This window comes from Neofelis nebulosa, chromosome 3 (genome assembly GCF_028018385.1).
Source record: "Neofelis nebulosa isolate mNeoNeb1 chromosome 3, mNeoNeb1.pri, whole genome shotgun sequence".
NCBI classification, from domain to species: Eukaryota; Metazoa; Chordata; class Mammalia; order Carnivora; family Felidae; genus Neofelis; species Neofelis nebulosa.
Genome location: NC_080784.1, coordinates 152,119,319 through 152,132,337, shown reverse-complemented (window position 1 = coordinate 152,132,337; position 13,019 = coordinate 152,119,319). Strand labels below are relative to the sequence as shown.

At 34.2% G+C, this 13,019-nt stretch overlaps 1 long non-coding RNA gene across 1 annotated transcript in view; it reads right to left on the bottom strand.

Moving 5' to 3' along the window:
* Positions 1-12,460, bottom strand: part of LOC131507518 (uncharacterized) — a 52,737-nt gene extending 40,277 nt beyond the window's left edge. The window contains exon 1 of the long non-coding RNA XR_009259538.1: positions 12,333-12,460. This is a non-coding gene — a long non-coding RNA (uncharacterized LOC131507518). The remainder of the gene's footprint in view (positions 1-12,332) is intronic.
* Positions 12,461-13,019: the final 559 nt, after the last annotated feature.

Genomic DNA, 13,019 nt, shown 5'->3' with positions numbered 1-13,019 from the left:
TTATTATAAAAATGTAAATACTGAATGTTGATATAAGCAAATATTGTAACGTAACTATATTGAATAAATGAGAGAAATAGAAGGCTAATAAATAATATGTAAAACCAAATAATCAAGAAATATCAATATAAACAGAGGGCATTTCTCAGAACAATTAACTAAACAGATGTGAGCATGGCTATCAAAAGGTAGTAGAAACCAGGAGAGAAGAGAATAAGGCACATGACCATTATTAAATACCAGTCTTCTCAAAGTGCCTGGGTGGCTTAGTCAGTTAAGTGTCCAACTTTGACTCAGGTCATGATTTCACAGTCCATGAGTTCAAGCCCAGCATCAGGCTCTATGCCAAGCACTTGGAGCCTGGAGCCTGCTTCAGATTCTGTGTCTCCCTCTCTCTCTCTCCCTCTCTGCCCATCCTCTGCTTGTGCTCTGTCTCTCTGTCTCTCAAAAATAAATAAATGTTAAAATTTTTAAAAAAAATATTAGCCTACTAGGTTTACTTGTTAAATAATGTACAGGTACTATTTTGATAAAAATTTTTAAGTGGTAATAAAATTTTAAAACTATGTGTCTTGCTTTTGTCTAGATGCAGGTGGTATGAGGGGCAAATCATTGCCTAGGTAGGAAAAAATAAAATACTAGAAAAAAAGTAAATAAGTTGATAAAAAGGAGATTGTAGCACATTGGTGCATATAAAGTAAGAGAGCATTTGGTTGGTTGATTGGGTAGTTTGGAAAACGAGGAAACAAGAAACAAAATAAACATCTACATAGGAAATTGTTGCTAAACTCCTTGACAGTAAATAATATGTATAATTTGCTTTGTTTACAGTAAGTAATCTGAAACTAATATGAAATCAAATATATTTTGAAAAATAAATATATTATGAAAAGAGATATATTTTACATTAGTAAAATATATGAAAAGTAGTTGAAAGGACATTTAGAGCAAACTTTAATAATGATGATGAAACCCCTATAATGGTAACTGAAAACTTATTTTCTGAATGTTTTGAAAGTGTTGGGATGGAAGATAAACTACCATTGCAATATAAAATGTAGAATACCCAGTTAAATTTTAATTTCAGATAAGCAACAGACTTCTACCTTGATGTCCCAAACACTGCATGAACTTAGTTAGCCACAGCAATTAGACAAGAAAAAGAAACAAGAAGTATCAATATTGGTAAAGAAGTTAAACCGTCACTATTTGTAGATGACATGACACTATGCAAGGAAAATCCTAAAGATTCAACCAAAAAAACTAACAAACAAATTCAGTAAAGTGGCAGGATACAAAATTAACTCAGAAATCAGTACTGTTTCTACATGCTAACAACTAAGTCACAGAAAGAGAAATTTAAAAAACACCATTTACAATTGCACTCAAAGTAATAAAATACCTAAGAATAAACTTAACAAAAGAGGTGAAAGACTTTTACTCTGAAAACTATAAAACACTGATGAAATAAATTGAAGATGACACAAACAAATAAAAAGATGTCCCATGTTTACAGATTGGAAGAATTAATATTATCAAAATGTTCATATTAACTAAAGCAATCTATAGATTCAATGCAATTGCTATCAATATACCAACATCATTTTTTGCAAAACTAGAACAAATACTAAAATTTGCATGGAACCACAGAAGATCCCAAATAGTCAAAGAAATCCTGAGAAAAAAGAGCAAAGCTGGAAGTATAACAATTCCGTATTTCAAGACATACTATACAGTTGTAGTATAGTTGTAGTTATCAAAACAGTATGATGGCACAAAAATAGACACGTGGACCAACAGAACAGGGTAGAGATCATGGAAATATACCCACAAATATATGTCGAATTAATCTCTGACAAAGGAGATGATAATATACAATGGGGAAAATTAGCCTTTTTAATAAATGGTGCTGTAAAAACTGGACAATTATATGTAAAAAAGAATGAAACTGAAGTGCTTTTTAACACCATATACAAAAATAAACTGAAAGTAGATTGAAGACCTAAATTTGACACCTGAATCCACAAAAATCCTAGGAGAGAATACAGATGGTAATCTCTGACATCAGCCATAGCAACGTTTTTCTAGATACATCCCCTAAGGCAAGGAAAACTATTTTGCCCCTAAGGCAAAAATAAACTATTAGGACTACATCTAAATAAAAAGCTTTTGCACAGCAAACAAAAACATCAACAAAACAAAAAGACAATCTACTGAATGGGAGAAGATACTTGCAAATGATATATCTGATAAGGAGTTAATATCCTAAATAGATAATACATACAACTTGACATCAAAAAAAAAAAAAAAAGAAAAGAAAGAAATCTGATTAAAAAATGGGCAGAGGACCTGAGTCAACATTTTTCCAAAGAAGACACACAAATGGCCAACAGACACATGAAAAGATGCTCAACATCACTAACCATCAGGGAAATGCAAGTCAAAAACCACAATGAGACCATCTCACATCTGTCAGAATGGTTAAAATCAAGAAAACAAGAAACAACAAGTGTTGTCAAGGAAGTAGAGAAAAAGAAACCCTCATGCACTGATGGTGGAAATGTAAATCAGTACAGCTACTATGGAAAACAATATGGAAATTTCTCAAAAAAATTACAAATGGAAATACCACACGATCTAGTAATTCTACTACTGGATATTTACCCAGGGCAAATGAAAACACTAACTCTGAAAGATATATGTATCCTTATGTTTATTGCAGCATTATTTACAATAGTCAAGATATGGGAGCAACCTAAGTGTCCATCAATAGACAAATGGATAAGGAAAATGTGGTAGATATATACAATGGAATATTACACAGTCATAAAAAAGGCTGAGACTATGCCATTTCAGACAACATGGATTGGACCTAGAGGGTATTGTACTAAGTAAAATAAGTCAGACTGAGAAAGACAAATACCATATGATTCCACTCATAAATGGAATCTAAAAAAATAAACAAACAAAAAGCAGAATCAGAACTATAAAACAGAGAAGTGATGGTTGCCAAAGGGGAGGATGGTAAGGGGTTGGGCAAAACAGGTGAAAGGGAGAGGAAAATACAGGCCTCCAGTTATGAAATGAATAAGTCACAGAAATAAAAATCAGGGCATAAGGAATACAGTCAATGATATTGTAATAACAATGTAATGGGACAGATGATAGTTACACTTCTGGTGAGCATAGCATAATGTATAAACCCACCAAATCACTAAGTTTTACACCTGAAACTAATGTAACAAATAAAAATAAATAACTTTAAAATACCCAAAAAAATTATTTGTTGTTTACCTAAAATTTAAATTTAACTGATAATCCTATATTGCTATTTGCTAAATATGGCAACCCAGGTATAAATCAATTGTTAAAGACCTGAAAGATAAATACAAAATACAAACATTCTGGGCAAAAGTAAGAAATTATAATTGCTAAAGTTTTTAAAGTTCACTTAATAACCTAAAATGAAGAACAGGGTGACAAACATTCTAAAGGAAATACCCTGATAGAAGAGTTCCCCTTACTCTTGGTGAACACCAAAAAACAGTTTGTTTTTATATAGTGATGGTAGTTTTCCTGACTGGATGAACATCATCATGAGGCCAACTTCCTGTCTCATATTCAAAGGAGTCAACTTTCTCCCTAATAGACACATCTAAGTTTCTAGCAAAGAGCAATTTAGAATAGAGAGGAAAAAAAAAAAAAAAAAACTACCTGATCCTTTATAGAAAAAAGTTTGCCAACTGTTACTCTGAAGGCTACTTTGACCAGCAGAACACAAAAGAATTAGGAAACAAGAAAGTCTGAGCAGGCCTAAAACTAACTCTTCTTTCAATAGCCAAAATTTCAATCTGAGTTCTCATCAGATTGAGAAGACATCAAAGTTAGAATGAGTTAATTGGTGGTTATTAAAAGCATTTACAGAGGGCCATCTGGCTGGCTCAGTTGGTAGAGTTGCCTGACTCAGGGTTGTGAGTTTGAGCCCCACATTGAGTGTGGAGCCTACTTAAAGTAAAATTTTTTAAAATTTATTTAAAAAAACATTTGCAGATTAAAGAGTTTATTTCAGATCATCTTTCTTCAAGTGATATTTTCTCTTATTTTTAATATCTACTACTTTAATTATTTGATTTTATTAAAAGTGTATTCAACTAGATCATACACTCTTTTCAAGTCTTCATTTGGTCTTTCCTGGCAAAGAACCTGCTCTTGAGTTCATATTCAAGACACTTTTACCTGGCCGCAGTGGCTGACACAAAACCATAGGTCAAATGGTCTTGGAATGGAAATGATGGGTAAGATTTAAAGAAATTACAAATCCAACATATTTCAATAATAGCAAGCATCATATTATATAAGAATTATAATTTATATTTTCATTTTTAACTATTGAGTCGATTTGAGCTTTTGTAAAAACATAGCCGTGGTACTGAAAATTATAAAGCTGTTTATAGGATGAAAGTTACTCGCTTGGTCAAAAAAATTTTTTCTATGAAATCTTTTCACTGAAATGTCTTAGGTAAAGAGAAAAATCTGTTTGCTACCAAGTTGCACAGATGTAGATGCATCTTTAAAAATTCCTATACAGGGGTGCCTGAGTGGCTCAGTTAAGCATCTGACTTTGGCTCAGGTCATAATCTTATGGGTCATGGGTTCAAGCCCCACATCTAACAGTGCAGAGCCTGTTTGGGATTCTCTCTCTCCCTCTCCCTCTCTCTCTCTCTCTCTCTCTGCTCCTCCCAACTCATGCTTTATCTCTGTCTCTCTCTCAAAATAAATAAGCTGTTAAAAATAATAATAAATTAATTAAATAAATAAAAATTCCTATACAATAAAAATGGATTTATTTTCTTCCATACATTTACCACGAACTTACTTTCTCATTAAAATATGAAATATGCCAAAGGAGGAAACATGTTAGGTTCTAATTAACTTCTTTAAGTTAAATAGTATAATAACTTTAAATTATTTCTTGGAGTCAAAGGCTTTGCCTTTTCTCCTGTAAGAAAAACATAATTATCAAAAAGTACATCAATTTTAAAAGCTTAAGTGTTTTTACATAAATGTTTTTAAATGCTCACCTTTTTACTTGTTTGAAAAGCTTTCTTGAGATATAATTAACATACAATTTGTCCATTGTAAGTATACCATTTGATATTTATTTACTACAGTAGTCACAGGGTTATGCAGCCACATCACAATCTAATTTTAGATCAAGTTTGTCTCCTTCAAAAACAAAACAAAAAATGCCTTTGCCCTTATTCCCCTCCTCCCCACTCCATCCCAGCCTTCGGCAACCACTTACCCATTTTCAGTCCCTGTAGATTTACCAGTGGTGGACAGTTTATATAAATAGGATCATACAACATGAGGTCTTTGTGACTGGCTTTTTCACTTAGCATGTTTTCAAGTTTTATCTATTCTGTAGCATGTATAAGTACCTCATTTCTTTTTATTACTGAGTAATATTCCATTACATGGTTCTACCACATTTTCTTTTGCCATTCACCGGTGAATGCACATTTGGCTTATTTCTACTTTTGGCTATTTTGAGTAATGTTGTTCTGAGCTTTTGTGTACAGGTGTGTGTGTGTGTGTGTGTGTGTGTGTGTGTAGATATATGTTTTTATCTATCTTGGGTAGATACTTAAAAGTAGAACTGCTAGGTCATATGAAAACTCTGTGCTTAATATTTTGAGGAAATGCCAAGCTTTTTAAATTCCAACTAGCAACATAAAAGAGTTCCAGTTTCTCATGTTCTTATTAATATTTGCAATTGTCTTTTTTTATTAGATCTATCTATTGAATATGAATTATTACCTCACTGGAGTTTTGATTTGCAGGTCTGTAATGATCAATGATGCTGAGCATCATTTCAAGTGCTTACTGGTTATGAATCTTCTTTGAAGAAATGACTATTCAAATTCTATGTCATTTTTCTTAAATTGAGTTATTGAGTGTTTTTATCATTGAATTATAATATAGATAGATACATAGATAGATAAAATACAAGTGCCTTATCAGATATATGACGTGCAAAAATTTTCTCTCATTTTGTGGATTATCTTTTCACTTCTTTGATACATTGATTTCAGCACAAAAGTTTTAAATTTTGATGTATCCAATTTACCTGTTTTTTTTCTTTTGTAGCTTATATTCTTGCTGTTGTTTATAAGAAAACATTGCCTAAAGCAAAATCATGAAGATTTTTTTCTTCTAAGAGTTTTAAAGCATTAATTCTTACATTTAGGTTTATAATCCATTTTGTACTATTTTTGGACATAGTATGAGGTAGGGATCTAACTTCATTCTTATGATTTGGATATTCATTTTCCCAGTACTATTTGCTGAAACATTATTCTTTCCTGACTGACTTGTCTTAGCACCCCGGTCAAAAATCAAGTGATTGTAAATGCGAGTTTCTTTCTGGAATCTCAATGCTATACCATTGATCTATATGTCTGTCCATATACCAGTACCACACTGTCTTGAATACTATAGGCTTGTGGTAAGCTTTTAAATCATCAACTGTGAATTCTCCCATACTCCTTTTCAAAATTTTTTTGGCTATTCAGGTTCTCTTATATTTCCATAAGATTATTAGGATCAGATTGGAGTGGAGCTCTTGCCCTTTGAGCAGTGGCTAGGTAGAAAAAGGGACATCCAATTCTGTCTGGGAGGGATGAGAAATGGCAACCTGTCCCTCCAGAAGTGAAACTTTAACCCTAGACTGGGAGCTAGAGGGAGTTAAAGCCATAATTTTTTATCATTTTCATCAATAAATTGTTGTTTCTTAAGAAGAGAGTCTACCAAGATCCATATTCTGCCATTCTAAAAGTCCCTGCCCCCTTTGCATAAACTTTAAAAATCTACTTGATTATAACTTTGCTTTGAGTTGAGGAGTAGCTGATATTATTCCCATTTTTCAAATAAGATGAAACAGGTTAAATGTAGAAATGGAAATTGTATAGCAAAAAATAGAATACATGTCCCCCAACCAACTGGTCTCAACAGTTCAAGCTGCCTCTGTGGTAGAGTAAGTCTGGAGAAAGAGTTCAATGAATTTCATATACTTTCTAAAATCCTGTGATCCTGTGTTTTTACTCTGCCATGGAAATGTTCAAGAACTTTGCAAACATGGCCAGAACTAGCCAGGTAGCAATTTTATCAAATATTTTGTCAAAGGTATAGCAGTTTGCATGTTTAGAAAGACTCCTCCTTAATAGAGAATATGTCAGAAACAGATAAATTAGTAGTAATCAACTAAGTTGAAGAGACAGGAAAGATTTCTAATGGTTTTTCGGTTGGATACTTGTTACAATTAAAAGAAAGCAATGACAGAAAATCACAGATGCATATAGACAGCTAAACTCATAGGGCAACCTACTACTTGGAGAAAAATTATAAGGTCAATCCAAGACAAAATTGTGATATAGGCAATTTTTCTTCTTCAATGCCTTTTTCCTTTTGCTCTGATAACAATTCCATTTCCCCAGCTCCAAGTGTTTGATGAATTTGTATTCTTCTCCATGATCTCAAAACGCATGGCAGCCATTTGATCTTAACACGTTACCTATTTAAGTTATCCACATCCTTACTTAAGTTTGAATTAAAGACTATAGTTTCATCTTTGTCATTTTGGGCATCATCAAGGGAATAAGAGAGAGCTTTTGGAATACACTGAAGCCGTCTCCCCTTAGAGCTGAAACCACTCACATGTGGGTGGTTTCCGCTCTACTTACGCATAAGGATTGCTCTACAAGAAAGATACCATTTTGTATAACAGAATCACTCTCCTGAATTTACAGCTTCAATCCCCCTATCAGTCATTGTGACAGCACTTCACAGCAATACAACAGGAGAGATTGAAGACAAAGACAACTGGTCTGCCTACCAGTCAGATGTGATTACAACTCTGAACATCAATGTTTAGACTACAAGGCAATGTGTATCATCTTTATCACAATGTAAAATCAGATAAACTATTTGTTGTTCTTCATTATCTGGGGAAAGCCCAGAAGAGAACACATAGTGCCAACCATATTATATGCCACCTTTCTTCCAATAAAAAGTAAAATTGGAAGACATAAACAAAAATTTACCAATTCAGCGGAGCAGAACTCTACTTCATTCTGCAACTAAACATTAGAGACCTATACGCTTCTATTTCAGTTCTTTGAATATAAGATCTATCTAAGAATACGGGGCAAAGGACCCTGACGATGCCTCTAAATTTGTTTCCATCTCTGGTCAAGTTCAATATCAGATAGGAAATATTGAAATGCAATAGAAAGTTGCCTTCACTTAGCATTTTATGACTCTTTCTGGAAGATTCAACCTAACAGAATCCTATTTGAAACCTACCTGCCTTATTATGTAAAAATCCCACAAAGAAGAAAATAAAGCTAGTGGAGGATAGAAATAGAGTCTGTAATGTAATTTGACTCAATCCTATTGCCCATCTACCCAGGAATCTACTACAACTGTGTCACAAACAGAAGTGTTATAAGAAAGCATGGTGGTCTTTTAGAACTCCATGAGATATTTTATCTTCAAATTTCTAACGATATACTTTTCCATGTCAATGTGGGATAATTAGTTGCATACATTATATACCTTTCTGACTTTTAAAGGTAATGGTACTGAATGACTAATGTGATATTTTGCATGTTTTAATAAATTTAAGTCAATTAAGTTTTTAGTCTAGTTTTATAATTGATAATTAGTACCACACTCCATATATTTCCTCAAGCTCAAAACCTAGGAGTCATCTTGTTTGTTCTCATGCCTATGCACCCACATCTAATCCATCAGTAAGTCCTGAGAGTTCAACCTTTAAAAAATATCACAAGTACAGCACATATCACCACAGAGCCACCTTCATAACTCAGGCTATTCCAGGAACCTCTTATTGCTTCTCCTTGCTTCCAATTTTGTTGTGCTTCAGGCAATTTTCTACACAGTGGACAAAGTGAACATTTTAAAATAAAAATCAGATAGTTTCACTCCTTTGCTTAAAATCTGCCAATGTCTTTCTTCTTCTCAACTTATGCAAAAGAAAATTCAAACTCCTAATCATGGCCTAAATGCCTTATATATTTCAACCTCTCCCACTTCTATTCAAGCCACACTGGCTTCTTGCTCCTCTTTGAACATAGCCTTTGCATTAACAAAATGGGATTTATGTTTTACAAACTAAATACCACAGCGCTTTTGTGTGAAGTCATGTGCTATAGAATTCTTTTGTATGATACTCTCTTTGAACAACAACATCAAGTAACGCTTCTTCAGGCATAAGTAGTACATAAAAGAGTGATAAGTCCTCTTATTAGATGATAGAAAAATGAATGAGAATCTCCTACAAATAAACAAAATCACCAAAGAGGAAAAATGCTATAAAACAACATTGAATGCACAATTCTGCATACCCACTGGCATCCAATTGGATCACAGAAGTTGTTTTTCAGAAGATATTCGTCTTGGCAATGAGTTTTTGTAGCTGATTCCAAAAGCAAAAATAAACAAGTGGGATTACATCAAACTAAAAATAAATGAATGAATTAATTAATACATAAATAAATCCATAAATCTGCACAACAAAGGAAACAATCAACAAAATGAAAAGTCAACCTACTAAATAAGATAAAATATTTATGAATCATATATCTGAGAAAGGGTGACTATCCAAATTATATAAAGAAACTCATACAACTCAATAGCAAAAAAACAACAACAACAACAACAAACCACAATCTCATTTAAAAAATGGTCAGAGGACCTGAACAGACATTTTTCCAAAAAAACATACAGATAGTCAACAGCTTCCTCAAAAAACCTGAAAACAGAACCACCATATGATCCAGGAATCCCAATTCTGGGTATTTATTCAAAGAAAACACTAACTTGAAAAGATACATGTATCTTATGTCCACTGCAGCATTATAATAGCCAAGACATGGGAACAAACTAAGTGTCCACTGACAGATGAATAAAGAAAATGTGAGATACACACACACACACACACACACACACACACACTAGAATATTATTCAGCCATAAAGAAGAATGGAATCTTGCCATTTGTGACATTAATGCACTTTGAAGACATTATGCTAAGGGAAATAAGTCAGACAGAAAAAGAAAATACCATATAATCTCACTTATATGTGGAATCTAAAAACAAAAACAAAAACACCAAGCTCGTAGATACAGAGAACATAAAAAAACAAAATGGTGATAGCCAGAGGTGAAGGGTGGGCTGGGAGGTGAAATGGGTAAAGGAAGTCAAAGGTGCAAACTTTCAGTTATAAAATAAATAAATCATGGCGATGTAATGCACTGCATGGTGACTACAATTAATAATACTGTATTGCATATTTCAAAGTATTACATATTTAAAAGTTGCTAAGAGAATAGATCTTAAAAGTTCTCATTATGAGAAAAAATTCTGTAACTGTGTATGGTGATGAATGTTAGCTACATATTTTGTGGTAATCATTTTGCATTATATACAAATATCAAATCATTATGGTTTCTGTTTCGTTTTGAAGCAAAAAGTTTTATTATCAGAAGGGAAGCCTAATGAGAAGGCTGGAGAGCATTCCCAAATCTGCCTTCTAGATTTTTTATAATCATAGAGATTGACATTACATACAAATTGATGAAAAGGTCAGGAATATATGACTATTCATGAGTTCAACAGGAAAGACAGAACATACACATTGAGCAAACATATATGCAACATACATCCTACTTTCACTTTGGGGTGCAAGCTTACCATCAGAAAAAAGCAAAATTCAGGAGGTTATCTTAAAACAAGGAGATGGGGCTCTCAGCATAAACTGGATAGGGTCTTGGGCTCTTATTTCAGGTAAGGTACGCAGGGCCTTGGGGCGCCTGGGTGGCTCAGTCAGTTAAGCAGCCAACTTGGGCTCAGGTCATGATCTCACAGTCCCTGAGTCTGAGCCCCCATTGCGCTCTGTGCTGACAGCTGGAAGCCTGGAGCCTGCTTCGGATTCTGTGTCTCCCTCTCTCTCTCTGCCCCTCCCCCACTCACACTGTGTGTGTCTCTCTCTCTCTTTCTAAAAAATAAATAAAAATTAAAAAAATAAAAAAGGTATTCAAGGCCTTGCTTATTTGTAGACTTGAGTCCTGGCTTATGCAGAGACAGCTAGTGTATTTGTTAGTGGGCTCAAGGAGGTGCCTATGGCCCTACTTGGAAAACCAGTGACACACTCCCCATAAATGCTGTGACAGAGTGCTGGGTGGGAAGCCATCCTCAGTTTGAATGAAATACCGTAAACCTTTGTCCAGGATCCCCACCAGAATCTCACACTGAAAACTGGAGAAAATGTGCTTCACCTCCGGCAGGGGAGAGGAAAAGTAATAGGCCCAAAGTATTCTGTTCATCTCAATGAGGCCTGTCCACAGAGAAACTATTTTATCAAGCCCTCAAATCATTATGTCATATACCTGAAACTAATGTAATGTCGTATGTCAATTATATCTCAATCTTTAAAAAAAGAAAAAAAGATACTAATACTAGTATTAAAATCCCTAAAAAAAGAAAATATGAACATTCATCTCAATCTTACATCAGAGAAGGAAATTAGACATTTTAAATACGTATTTATCACACATTATCTATTTGGGTAGATACTTTGAAGTCCAATTGATTTCCATATATAAGGAAAGGATTCCCTTGTGAGTATTAAATAGAAGTTGCTTAAAGTCTGTTGCATATTACATGTAAATAGAGTGTTTAACACATATATTTTACTCCTTACAGATGCTCAAAAGTTTTTAATCTGGGGATTTTCTACCATAACAGTAAACCCTCTTGGTATATATTTATAAAATATTACCTAGTTATTATAGTTCTATCCCCACTCTGACTAATGTTTTAAGAGTAAAATGGTTACTTTACAACACAAAAGTTAAACTTCAAAAAACTTAAGTATATAATATTTCCTAGAGAAAAGAACTATAATTCTCAAGCTGATAGGAACTGGGGAGATTTACTGATACTCAATCCAGCTTAAAATAAAGTTGCTGTCCTGTCCTTTCCTACGGCTTAGGTCTCTGACAGCAAACATAATTAAAGCTATAGAGAGAGAAATCACCAGTTGTTCTGAATCAGTGAAACGTGACAGCCAAGAAAATAATGCTAAGGTTTTTTTTTAAGTCCCAAGTACTGATTCTACCCACAGTCCCCTTTTTTCTGTGTCATTCTTAACAGCAGAAATAAATACAGAACAAACATGAATCAATAGAAAAGGCTGGGGAGAGAGAGAACAATTTAGGGAATTTCTGTGATGTATTATAGTTCATACCCATGCAGTCATCCAGTGAGCCTGGCGTTCCCCTCAGCTCTGCCCGGCTGGCACCTGCTCACTCTTATAGTCAGCCCCATGGCTTCTCCATGTCACTTCCCTCCCGTAGACTGTCCGTTCGGGTGCCAGAAAAAGTAGGGTTAGTACTTCCACATCTGTTTCCTACTAAAGTCACAGAAGTCTCTTGTCAATGACCTACTCCTTGGACTTGTTAGTAAAAGGTGGATATGAGGTAGAAGACTGGTACGATGAAAAGAGGCTATTTTAAATCGCTGTCATCGTGATTAAATGTGATTTTCTCCAAAATTCCCCAGGGGCTTATTTTGAACCAAATCCTCTCCTGCTGGCATGTTTCTGATTCACTGGCATTACCTTCCTGTATGCCAGGGGTATGCTATCTTTAAAGGAATTAAAAAGGGTGATCACCATGAATTCAGACTGTGTTGTATTTAACGTGTATATAATACGTATTCTTGAAACTGCTATGAAGACTGTGGTTTTCCTGAAACTAATTTTTGCAGGCTGCATGATTCTTGGCAGTCTCCTAGAAGCAACACAGGAATCATCTGCATAATTCTGCCACTGGCTCTTAAACTCAGAAGTGGGCACTCGGCTAGTACTTATTTTAGAAAGTCTGGCAGGTCCACTGAGTTTGCTCACAACTGTGCACCTCTTAGAAATCTCGTG